We start from the raw sequence: 11,779 nt of genomic DNA, 5'->3' as shown, positions 1-11,779 counted from the left end.
ACATTCATAATAATATATCAACTTGTACCACATACATAAACGTAACATAAAACAAGTACTACATCACTTGAAACATCAATTTAGGTTTTCAGTTTTGTCAAAATAGTTATCGATTTTAGTTTTCAACTAGTTCTGGCATCCTTTGCTGTCTAGCCATTGCATTTGTAATTCTTAGCGTAGTGTCATTTATCTCTTTTGCCCTATTTCGTTGACTAGATTGTGATATAGAATGATCAACGAAATCTTCATGTGGCGGATTCAAGTCATCTTCTGCAACTTTTAAATCATCACTCATCCCCATGAATTCAGCATCAGTAATATACTCTTCTCGAATATAGTTGTGTAGCCCACAACATGCCAGTACGATTGATGCCTGAGCTTTCACTGGGAACTGGTGCAGTAGCCTTAAAATTTGAAATTTATTCTTCAATACCCCAAATGTATATTCAATGACATTCCGAAGTGATGAATGTCTATAATTGAACAACTCTTTTGCTGTTCTTGGGGATCTTCTATGCCCTTTGTAGTCTGGTAGATAGTACCTCTCACCCCTAAAAGGTGTAAAAAATACAGATTGGCTAGCATACCCAGAGTTGACAACATAATACTTTCCTACAGACAAAAAAAATATACAGACATTACGTATACACTGAAATGAAAATCTAATATACTAGTATAAAGTTAATACCTGGAGGTGGATGTGAAAAACTCAATCGAGGATCACTCCTTGCCTGTTCAAGTACTCGATAATTATTTGCACTACCTTCCCATCCCGCATACATATATGTGAATCGTATATCAAATGAACATGCACACATCACATTTTGAGTTGTGATCCCCTTCCGATTCCTATATCGAGTTTGATCCTCTCTTGGAACTATCGCATGGATGTGAGTACCATCTATGGCGCCAATACAATGCTATGACGAATAGTGATAATTAAATGGTCACTACAAATAAGAATATAAATATTCATATATTTAATTACAAACATGTATCTTATTAACAGATTTACCTTGAAAAAATGGTAGTATTTCAGGATCTGTGTAATCTCTATCGGTATTATACTGACGTCTGGCGGTCTGATTTTCTCCTTAGTGAGGCGTTGCATTGCAATCAAGACAACATTGAATGTTCGACTAACTGTTTCTCCGGAGTGGTTGAAATGATTTTGGGTGTCCCTATTACTTGAACCCTTCCCAACAATCTATAGGAACATTCCAAGTTGTTCATCCACTCGGATGTTAGTCATGTCTTTCAACCATCCCCTATGTCTAACATAATCACATTGGTTGAGGAAGACATGACGTTCCATCCTAAACTCTTCATAGCATCTATTGGCATGCCCATTCAATACCTCAAACATCATGACAACACCTGGAAATACACTATACCTACATGGTTCTCGAATATATACAGGATCACTCAGTAATTCCATTCCCATGTGAATGATCATATCTTCTTCATCACTAGAAGTTTCACATAATGCATTTGACATAACTGCAAAACATAAATATAACACATCGTCTAAATCCAAAACACATGTTCAACATTACACACAACACAAAAAAAAAACAACAAAAGAAATAAAACACAAGTAGCCATCATCAAAAATATTATCCTGAATCCAAAATTATCATAAGTGGTATTCAAACACAACCATCAAAATTAGTCTCAATATTAGAATCAGACATAGGGCCCGTTGCCCCTAAATTACTCCAAGGCATCTAAAAGCCAAGTCCTCTTAACAAGCTCTGCACAGACAAACAACGCCCTCCAACTAGGATCAGCACACATACGACTGGTGGCCTTCAAGTATGTCTCCTTTGACATATCCAGTATGAAGGATAATACGACCTCACATGCACTCACACTAAAATCTCGAGGACGAGATGCACTTTCTCCACCACGAATAGGAGATGTAACGGAAGTACTGGATGCTTTCTCAATTTTAATGGATAAATACTTCCCATACAAGTCCTTGACGTGGCTATCTCCCTTATTGGCGCTCTTTTTTCTTCATCCCGTGGGTGTCCTATCAGAATTTTGTTTTGTGGTGGTCTGAGTTGGAGTAGAAGTATCCTCATAGAAGGGGTCATTCATGCCCAAATGCACTGGGGTATTAGGAGATTCAAAGACTTGCTCAATATCAACACTATTATCAGCTTCGATGTAATCCAAATCTTGAGCACTATCAACCCCTAAGTTTCCTCTAGCATAGGCATCCTCAAATATCGTGCTCAAATCTGGCCAGTTGTTTAGTCTATACTTCTTGTATTTCAACCAACCTAGATTTGTCTGCATACGTAGTCATTGTATTACTAGTATAAAGTACTACTCATTGCAATCTAATTTTGAAATAATTCAAATAGCTAGTGAGATCTATAGTACCTGCATTGCCCTATCCCATACAGACTCATCATCAACTGTGACTGATTTTGTCATTGAGTTCCACCCAAATCCAGTTGTATCAATTAGTCTCTTGAATTGTTGGTACTCGTGTTTCAACTTGTTCATCTTGTTATGTAATTGTTCTCTCCCAACTGTACTATTTAAAGCCGTCTGAAATTGCTTTGTAATGTCCTCCCATCCAGTTTTGTTAAATGAATTACCGGATTTGTGTCCATTTTTTACAGCTTCTTTCATTGCCTCAATGAAAACAGTGGTCTCAAGTTCTAACCCCTTAACGGCAGTGATACTACTTCCAGACATAACAGCTAGACATTATGAGTTAGTGTAAAAAGTTAGCATACTAGGTTAAAAAAGACTGAACACTAAAAAAAAAAATAATAACAAAGTTCATCTTCTGAATAAATAAAAAACATTTGTATATAAAACTTATCACATGCATTCAGTTATCCATTAATTGACAACCATGTAATGAATTTTAAATCAACAAATACCATTAACAGATACCATGAGACCATGAGAAGTAAGTAGAATGAACCATGAATTCCAAACAACCACAAACATAGAAAAACCCCAATTCTAATAGCAAGGGAAACAACATATATGAATGAATCTACCATTAGTGGATAAATCCCACAAGCCTTGTTGTATTAATTTAATTGAAGTAGCAACAGGAGATGTAAATTAGACAACCCATTTCTGACCTTCCTTCCCCAAGGTGATTCTCTATGTTCAATATTCTAGAACCCCACCTTCCCCTTGTACCTGTAATTTTTCTATAGCATCGGTTTTATTCAATCTACAAGGTATTCTACGTAGCCAATAGACCTTTATTTCATGCTGAGAGTCAAGGAATTAGTCCTTTTCAAAGTTGAGTTACAGACAATATAACATGAATACTTGGTGAGTAGTACTATACTCAAAGCTTGTAAATAACATCCTCCTACCCGATACTCAACATGTAATCATAACTATCTTTCCAAAACCATAAGAACTCAAAATCTGTTGAATGATTCCAAAGAACATTATTATCTAACACTTTTTATTAGACTCGGATGGTATTAAGATAAAAGGTTGGCCAAGACAACCTACCAAAATACCTACAAAAAGAGAGGCAGTGCTGGACCCACAACATGGGAAAGAGAGAGGAAGGAAGTGCTGGAACCACAACATGGAAAAGCATCCCCACACTGTTGGCATTGTTAGCCATAATCTTCAGAAAAAAAAATATATCAAAATTCAGAGGAACATGGGCAATGAAGTAGGCAACTTAAATCTGAAATTCTCCATTGCACATTCAAGGTTCTTTCATCCACTAGTTCTGAGAGTTGGTCAAATGGTGCAACATGAGAGATAAGCGTTCCATAGGTCAGCTTTCACACATTTCTGTGTATAGCTTATAGTTCATAGAACAGATTCTAGGGGGGCCAAGCAAGAAGAAATGGATGGCAGGTGGAACTCTCTTAGGCTGCAACAAGATTAAAAAATAACTTAAGAACAGAACCACAATAAACAAAGAACCAGAGAATCTCTAATCTGTAATCTGTACCACTCTTCTCTCCATGTCTCTCTGGCCATAGAGACAACCCCAATTGATACAAAGGGTTAACTCCTCAATAAATACCTATGAAATAATGGAATGCATAAAAGGTTCATTGACCATCTTACAAATTAAACACAATCTTCCAATGAAATGGTGTCTGGAAGTTGGGGGCTTCTTCTAAACTTAAACAATTAAAGATTACAGATATTAAATAAAATAAGCCTGTGTTTAAATATTTTTTTTACTTGGAGAACATAGCCTCTCTTGCATTATTTTTTAGCCATACCTGCATGCCATTCCTCCAAAACCCCCATGGACATCTGTAATCTATATCACCACAGTTGTCTATTTTGTTATAAAAATATCTTTACTTTTGTTTATATCATTGAAAGAATCTGGTCCCCACTCCATACGCCTTTCTCATCCACCAAGGCATTGACCCAGATTAGTGCATGACCTCTATATGTCTCAGAGAGTTCTTGCTGAATTCCCCATTCTCCATTCATTATTGGGTTTGATCTAAGAATGCTCCTCTGTGTGGGTCCATCTCAAAAAATTGGATGATCATAGCTATGGATATAGATATGGGTACTGGGTAATGGGTAATGATAATGGGTGCATCTGCAAGTGGCCTCATTGAAACTGAATCAAATTCTTACATAAATATGACAAAACTCAAAAACAGAGAACCAAATTCCATTCAATTTGGTACATGTTACATCAAATTATCGAATGGTAGAGAACATTTTATTAAGCTGTTACAGGATAGCAGAAAATGACGGCAGAACACAGGACAACAGAAAATGATCCCATAACCCATATCCAACCAACTCAACTGTAAAATTGGGGGCAGAATTGAGTTCCAGCAGACAGAAGTTGGGGGATACTCTTCATCCTTTGTTTTGAGTGTCAGAATTTGGAGTTAGCTAAATTATTGTTAATCCACTGAACAGAAATGGCTGGAAGGAAAAATATTTCCAATTTCAGGGCAAAATAAGCTACTCCCCAAGCAATTTTCATATAATATCTTGGATGGCATATGACAGAGAAGATTCCTTCAACACAAACCATCGATGGGTTTTTTCTAATTAGGCGTACCTGTTTGAGCGAAAACGAGCAACGATGAGATTTGAGACTCAAACTCGATCGACGAGCAGAGACGACTAGAGAAGAGCAACGGAGTTCTCCTTTGAGAAGAACGATGAGAAAATATGGTTGGTAAAAAATCCAAATTTTTTTAGGGTTCATGCAAAAGAGAGAAAACCAAAAGAAGAAGAAGAAGAAGAATGAAACTAATTTAGGCGTACCTGTTTGAGCGAAAACGAGTAGGGAAGAGATCTGAGACCCAGACGCAATCGACGACTAGGGGCGAGCAACGGAGTTCAGTGGAGTTCTCCTGAGAAGAACGATGAGAAAATCTGGTTTGTAAAAAATCCAAAATTTGAGAGAAGAGCAAAGAAGAAGAAGATGAAGAATGAAGATGAAGAACAAAGAAGAAGAAAGAAAGGGAAGATGTACCTGCTATGTCGAGGATTCAAGTTTCAATCGTGCTTTCTCCAATAGCAAATTTCTTCTCCTGCTCTGTGTGCGCAGAGGTGAAAGGGTGAGAGGGGAAAGAGGGGTGCTGATGGTGCCTTCTTCTCCAATGTTCGGTTTTGCTTTTTTCAAGTTTGGAACGAAACTTGTTGGACGGAACGACAAATTGTTGTTCCATATTTCATCCTCTAAATATATTTTTTTTAATTTTGTTTCAAAAAAATCGAAACACATCATAATGTTGCCGAACGATTTTTTGCTTTTTTTTTGTTCCAATAAAACGAAAAAACGATCGAAACGGTTTTTTAGAACGATACCAAATGTGCGCTTATTTTTCAAAAGAAAGTTTCATCTCAAGACACAGGCTTGTTTCTTTCTTCTCAACAGGGTTTTTATACGTTCAAAATGGGTACCTTAGTTAAAACTTTTATTTTCATACATGAAGCAACCGAATGGTATGATCATTAGCCAAAAGCCAAAGTAGGACTTCATCCTTTAGCAAGCTAAAAAAAAAACGAAAATAAAAACAAATAAAACAAAGTGGAAAAAGCAAAAACTGGTTTCCCTCCCCCAATCTTAAGTCATGCAATGTCCTCAATGCATGGAAAGAATTAAAAATGAAGACAATGCAAGGTGGTTATACCTGATTAAAAGTTAGTCATCAGTGTAAAGAGGTTCATGAAGATCCATGACCTCTTCACTACCAGTATTAGGCAACTCGATGAATGGTTTTAAACACTGACCATTAACCTTCGAAATTACCCTTGTGCCTGGATTCAGAATCTCTGCAGCCCCATGGGGATATACATTATGGACAATTAATGGGCCATCCCATCGGGATCTAAGCTTACCAGGGAAAAGATGCAATCGAGAGTTGTACAATAAGATCTTATCACCAATTGTAAAAGATTTACGCAGAATGTGCTTATCATGGAAAGCTTTGGTCTTTTCCTTGTAAATCCTAGAACTTTCATAGGTTTTATTCCTAAGTTCCTCCAACTCAGATAGTTGGAGCCTACGATGAATTCCCGCATCAGACAAATCAAAGTTGAGCTTCTTGATTGCCCAAAAGGCCTTATGCTCTAACTCAACTAGTAAGTGACAAGCTTTCCCATACACCCAACGGTAGGGAGAATGACCAAGATCGGTCTTGAATGCAGTCCGATGGGCCCACAAAGCATCAATGAGTCTAAGGGACCAATCCTTACGGTTGGGATTAATAGTTTTTTTCAAGATTTGTTTGATATGTCTATTAGACACCTCCACTTGACCACTAGTTTGGGAGTGATAAAGAGTAGATAACTCATGGGTGATTCCATACTTTTTCATTAGGGTCTCAAAAAGTTGATTACAAAAATGAGTGCCCCTATCACTAATTATTGCACGTGGTGCACCAAAGCGAAAAAGAATGTTCTTTTTTAGAACATAGACCACTACTTTGTGGTCATTAGTTTTACAAAGTATAACCTCTATCCATTTAGAAACATAATCAACAGCCAAAAGTATGTACAAATTCCCAAAGGAATTAGGGAATGGTCCCATAAAATCGATGCCCCATACATCAAAGATCTCAACTACCAAAATAGGGTTAAGGGGCATCATGTTCCTTTTATTGATACGGCCAAAAGATTGGCAGGCAGGACAAGCCTTGTAAAAATTAAAAGCATCTCTGAAAAGAGTGGGCCAATAAAATCCGTATTGGAGAACCTTTGCGGGAGTCATTTTAGGTCCAAAATGTCCACCACATGCATGATCATGACAAAAAGAGAGAATAGAATGTTATTCATTATCAGGAACACATCGTCTGATAATCCGATCCAGACATATCTTAAACAAATAAGGATCATCCCAGAAAAAGTGCTTAACTTGGGAATGAAACCTATACTTATCTTGGGTGGACCAGTGATCTGGAGTCACACTTGAAACTAAAAAGTTGACAATGTCAGCAAACCATGGTTCACTAGACATTGTAAATAACTGTTCACCTGAAAAGTGCTCGTTGACTGGAGAATCGATAGTCAAAGAATTGGGAAGCTGGGATAAATGGTCTGCAACTAGGTTTTCAACTCCTTTTTTATCCCTAATTTCTAAATCGAACTCTTGCAAAAGTAAAACCCACCTGAGACGGATTTTGGCATCCTTCTTCTAAACTAAGTATCTGAGAGCAGAATGATCAGTATAGACCACCACATGTGAACCAACTAAGTAAGATCGAAACTTTTCTAATGCAAACACAACCGTTAAAAATTCTTTTTCAGTGGTTGTATAATTGAGTTGTGCATCATTTAAAGTCCTACTAGCATAGTAAATGACAGTGGACAACTTATTAATCCTTTGCCCCAAAACTGCTCCTATGACAAAATTTGAAGCATCACACATTAGTTTAAAATATTCAGTCCAAACAGGTGGTTAAACAATGGGTGCATTGATCAACTCCTTTTTAAGTTGTTTGAAGTATTCTAGGCACTCTTTAGAAAACTCAAAAGTTTGATCTTTGGCAAGTAATGAAGTGAGAGGTCGGGCTAACTGACTAAAGTTCTTAATAAACCTTCTGTAGGAGCCAGCATGCTCTAGAAAAGATCGGATGTCCTTAACATATTGAGGAGGTGGTAAATTATCAATTAAATCCACTTTGACTCTATCTACCTTAATTCCCTCCTTAGATATTACATGGCCTAAAACAATACCAGATTTAACCATGAAATGTCTCCCAATTAAAAAAAAAATCTTAGATATGCACCTTTTCAAAACTAGAGAAAGATGATAAAGACATTCAGAATAGGAATTCCCATGAATTGAAAAGTCATCCATAAATACTTCTAAGAATTTTTCGACCACGTCAGAAAATATGCTCATCCTGCATCGTTGGAAAGTAGTAGGGGCATTGCAAAGCCCAAAGGGCATACGCCTACAAGCAAATGTTTCATATGGGCATGTAAAATTGGTCTTATGTTGGTCTTCTAAAGCAATTGGGATATGATTATAGCCGAAATATCCATCAAGAAAACAATAATATTCATGTCCAGCTAACCTCTCTAACATCTGGTCAATGAATGGCAATGAGAAGTGGTCCTTCCAGGTTGCCACATTAAGTTTCCTGTAGTCTATGCACACTCTCCACCCAGATTGGACACGGGATGAAATTAGTTTATTATTGGCATTGGGAACTACAGTCACACTAGACTTCTTAGGCACTACGTGAACTGGGCTTACCCATTGGCTGTCAGAAATAGGATAAATTATTCCATGATCCAAGCACTTTAGGATCTCCTTCTTAATAGCTTCCATCATCACTGGGTTAGCTCTTCTTTGGGGTTCTGTGGATGGTTTGAAATCCTCCATAAGATGTATATGATGTTGCACAATAGAATGGTTTATATCTTTGATATCAGCCATGGTCCAACCTAGGGCTTTCTTATTATCTTTTAATACTTTAAGTAACTCCTCTTCCTGACTAGAAGTCAAATTTGAAGAAATTATTACAGGAAGAGTCTGGTCAGGCCCTAAGAAAGCATACCTTAAATTAGATGGCAACTCCTTAAGATCTAGCTTAGGGGGCTCAACTATGGAAGGTTTGGGAATGGAATTGGAAAGGGGTCCACAGGTGTGTGAAGACTCAAGACTTTGAAAAGAAATTTTCACTATCATCATCCAACTCATCCATACACTCTTGAAATTTTGAATCAAAATTTATATCAAAGTTGGTAATTAAATCATCAGAAAAATTTTAAAAATCCTCAATCATATTAATCTCTTCTTCCATATGTGGTTGCTTGCCTATCCTAAACATGTTAAACTCAATAGTTTGGTTACTAAAAGATAATCTGAGGAAACCATTCCGGCAGTTGATTAATGCATTATTGGTAGCCAAGAATGGTCTTCCTAGAATTATTGAGATCTCATCCCTAGTTGAGAAGGGCTTGGTATCTAACACAATGAAATCAATAGGAAAAATAAATTTCCCCACCTTTAGTAAAACATCCTCAACCATCCCTTTAGGAATTTTAACAGACCTATCTGCCAACTGAAGAGTAGTTCCAGTGGCTTTCAATTCTCCCAATCCAAGTTACTTGTACACATGATAAGGTAAAAGATTCACACTTGCGCCAAGGTCAAGTAAGGCATGCTTAATGTAGGTGTTGCCTATGACACAAGATATGGTAGGGCTCCATGGATCCTTATACTTGACTGCTATAGGCTGAGTAATTATGGAACTAATGTTACCTGCCAAGAACGTCTTTTTGGGCATATTAGTGATACATTTGTGATACACAAATCTTTCAATACTTTTTCATAGGCGGGGATCTGGGATATGACATCCAAAAGAGGGATGTTCACTTCTACCTTTTTGAAGACTTCTAAAATTTTGTCCATAGAAGCAGTCTTCCTTTTGTTTACCAAGCGATTAGGAAATGAGACAGGATGAACATAAGGACTGTTAGGGATTTGCCCCTCTTCAGAAGAATAATTTTTGGTTTCCTGAACCAAATCATCTTTAGTTTTAGAGAAATCTTTAAGTTCATCAGACGAACCTGAAACAAGAGGCACACTTGTGTCCTCAACTGAAAGAGAGTAAACATGAGTAATAGAATAGGAAGATTTAGAAATGCTCTATTGGTACTCTCTACCATTCCTAAGGGCATAAAGAACATTACATTGGTTAGAGGGCCCTTGTTGGGTCTGACCTTGTACTATATTCAGTGGTGCATTAGTTGATGTTTGTGAACTAACAGGCTAATGATGCCTAGGGTTAGGCTCTGGTTGACTGGGTAAAGTTCCTTTCTCCCTCTCACGCATAATTGAGATAACTTGAGTGAGTTCTCTCGTAAGATTTTAATGGCTTGTCATAGGGCCATATTTTTTTTCAAGTCACTTATTCTACTTGCTTCTCCAGTGTTGGTAAACCTAGGGGGTTGCTGATAAGATGATAGAAGAGGGGCCCTAGGAAAACTAACCTGAGGTCCTACATTTGACTTAGGAAAAGTATTTTGAAAAAAAGATTGTTATGCAAAGGGAGGCCTTTGGAGTCCAGGTTGACCTTGATTATGAAAATTGGAAGGCCCTGCTTGGTTGCCCTGATTCCAAGAGAAATTTGGGTGATTTCTCCATCCTGGATTGTAGGTGTTACTATATGGATTATTCTGGTATAAGACATTAACATTATCATTAGAAGTGCCCCCAGAAGTATTGGGACATTCTTCTATGAGATGTCCAGGGGACTGACACCAAGCACAAATCTTAACCAAATTGACTGATGATGGCTCTCTAGAAACAATAACCTCAATTCTCCTGATTAGGCTATCCAAATGGGCTTCCTTGGCTACTACTTCATCCATAAAATATCATTTTCCTCTTATGGTTCTTTCACTCTCTTGAGTTGATTCCCACTCACGGGTTTTGTCAGCTAAGTCAAGTAAGAATTCCCATGTCTTTCCTTCATCTGTAAAGGATGTGAATTCCTCAGGGGACATAGACTCTATCATTTGTTTAGTTGGGTAATCAATACCCTCATAAATTATTTGACATAAATGCCATAGGTCTAGGCCATGGTGAGGGCATTCTTGGAGTAGATCCTTGAATCTCTCCATAAGTTTGGAAAATGACTCACTAGGCTTTTGCCTAAACTGAAGGATATCACTTCTAAGCTTATTGGTCTTGTGAGTTGGGAAAAACTTCTTAAGGAAGACGACTGTGAACTGTTCCCATGAGGTTATGGAATTTGTGGGTAACCCATACAACCACTTCTTAGCTTGGTCTTTCAATGCAAAAGTGATAAACCTAAGCTTAACAGCATCATCAGAAAGCTGTTGGATCTTAATTAGAACACATACCTCTTCAAATTCCCCTAGAAATAGGTATGCATCCTCAGAGGTCAACCCATGGAAGTGGGGCAACATAGTGATGTATTGAGATTTGAGTTCAAAATTATTGCCCTGGGCTTGTGGTAGAACTATGCAGGAAGGTTGGGCTGTTCTAGCAGGGTAGAACCTATCTTTCAGAGATTTAGGTGAAGGGTTTTATTGTTGGTCTCCCATATTGAAGGGTTTTAAAGAGAGCAAACGTATAGGGTCACTACTTGTTGGATCTCTTCTTTCTAATCGATTCTTAGTATTACGTACCCACCTAACACTCATGCAACAGAAAACTACCCACAACTAAAGTAAGACAAGCACAAAAGAATGGATAGTAAACCTTTTTCTTTTAATGATTTTTTGATTTTTTGATTTTTTTGATTTTTTTTGCTTTTTGGGAGCTTATCGACATGGATCCGGGTTGCTTAGGTCAATTCTT

General features: G+C 37.4%; 1 non-coding gene across 1 annotated transcript; it reads left to right on the top strand.

The window, feature by feature from the left end:
- Positions 1–11,029: 11,029 nt before the first annotated feature.
- LOC122072420 lies at positions 11,030–11,136 on the top strand. Its single transcript, XR_006138436.1, has one exon. It is a non-coding gene; the product is annotated as a small nucleolar RNA R71 (small nucleolar RNA).
- Positions 11,137–11,779: the final 643 nt, after the last annotated feature.

This window comes from Macadamia integrifolia, chromosome 2, assembly GCF_013358625.1.
Source record: "Macadamia integrifolia cultivar HAES 741 chromosome 2, SCU_Mint_v3, whole genome shotgun sequence".
Lineage (NCBI taxonomy): Eukaryota > Viridiplantae > Streptophyta > Magnoliopsida > Proteales > Proteaceae > Macadamia > Macadamia integrifolia.
This window is presented reverse-complemented; position numbering and strand designations above follow the sequence as displayed.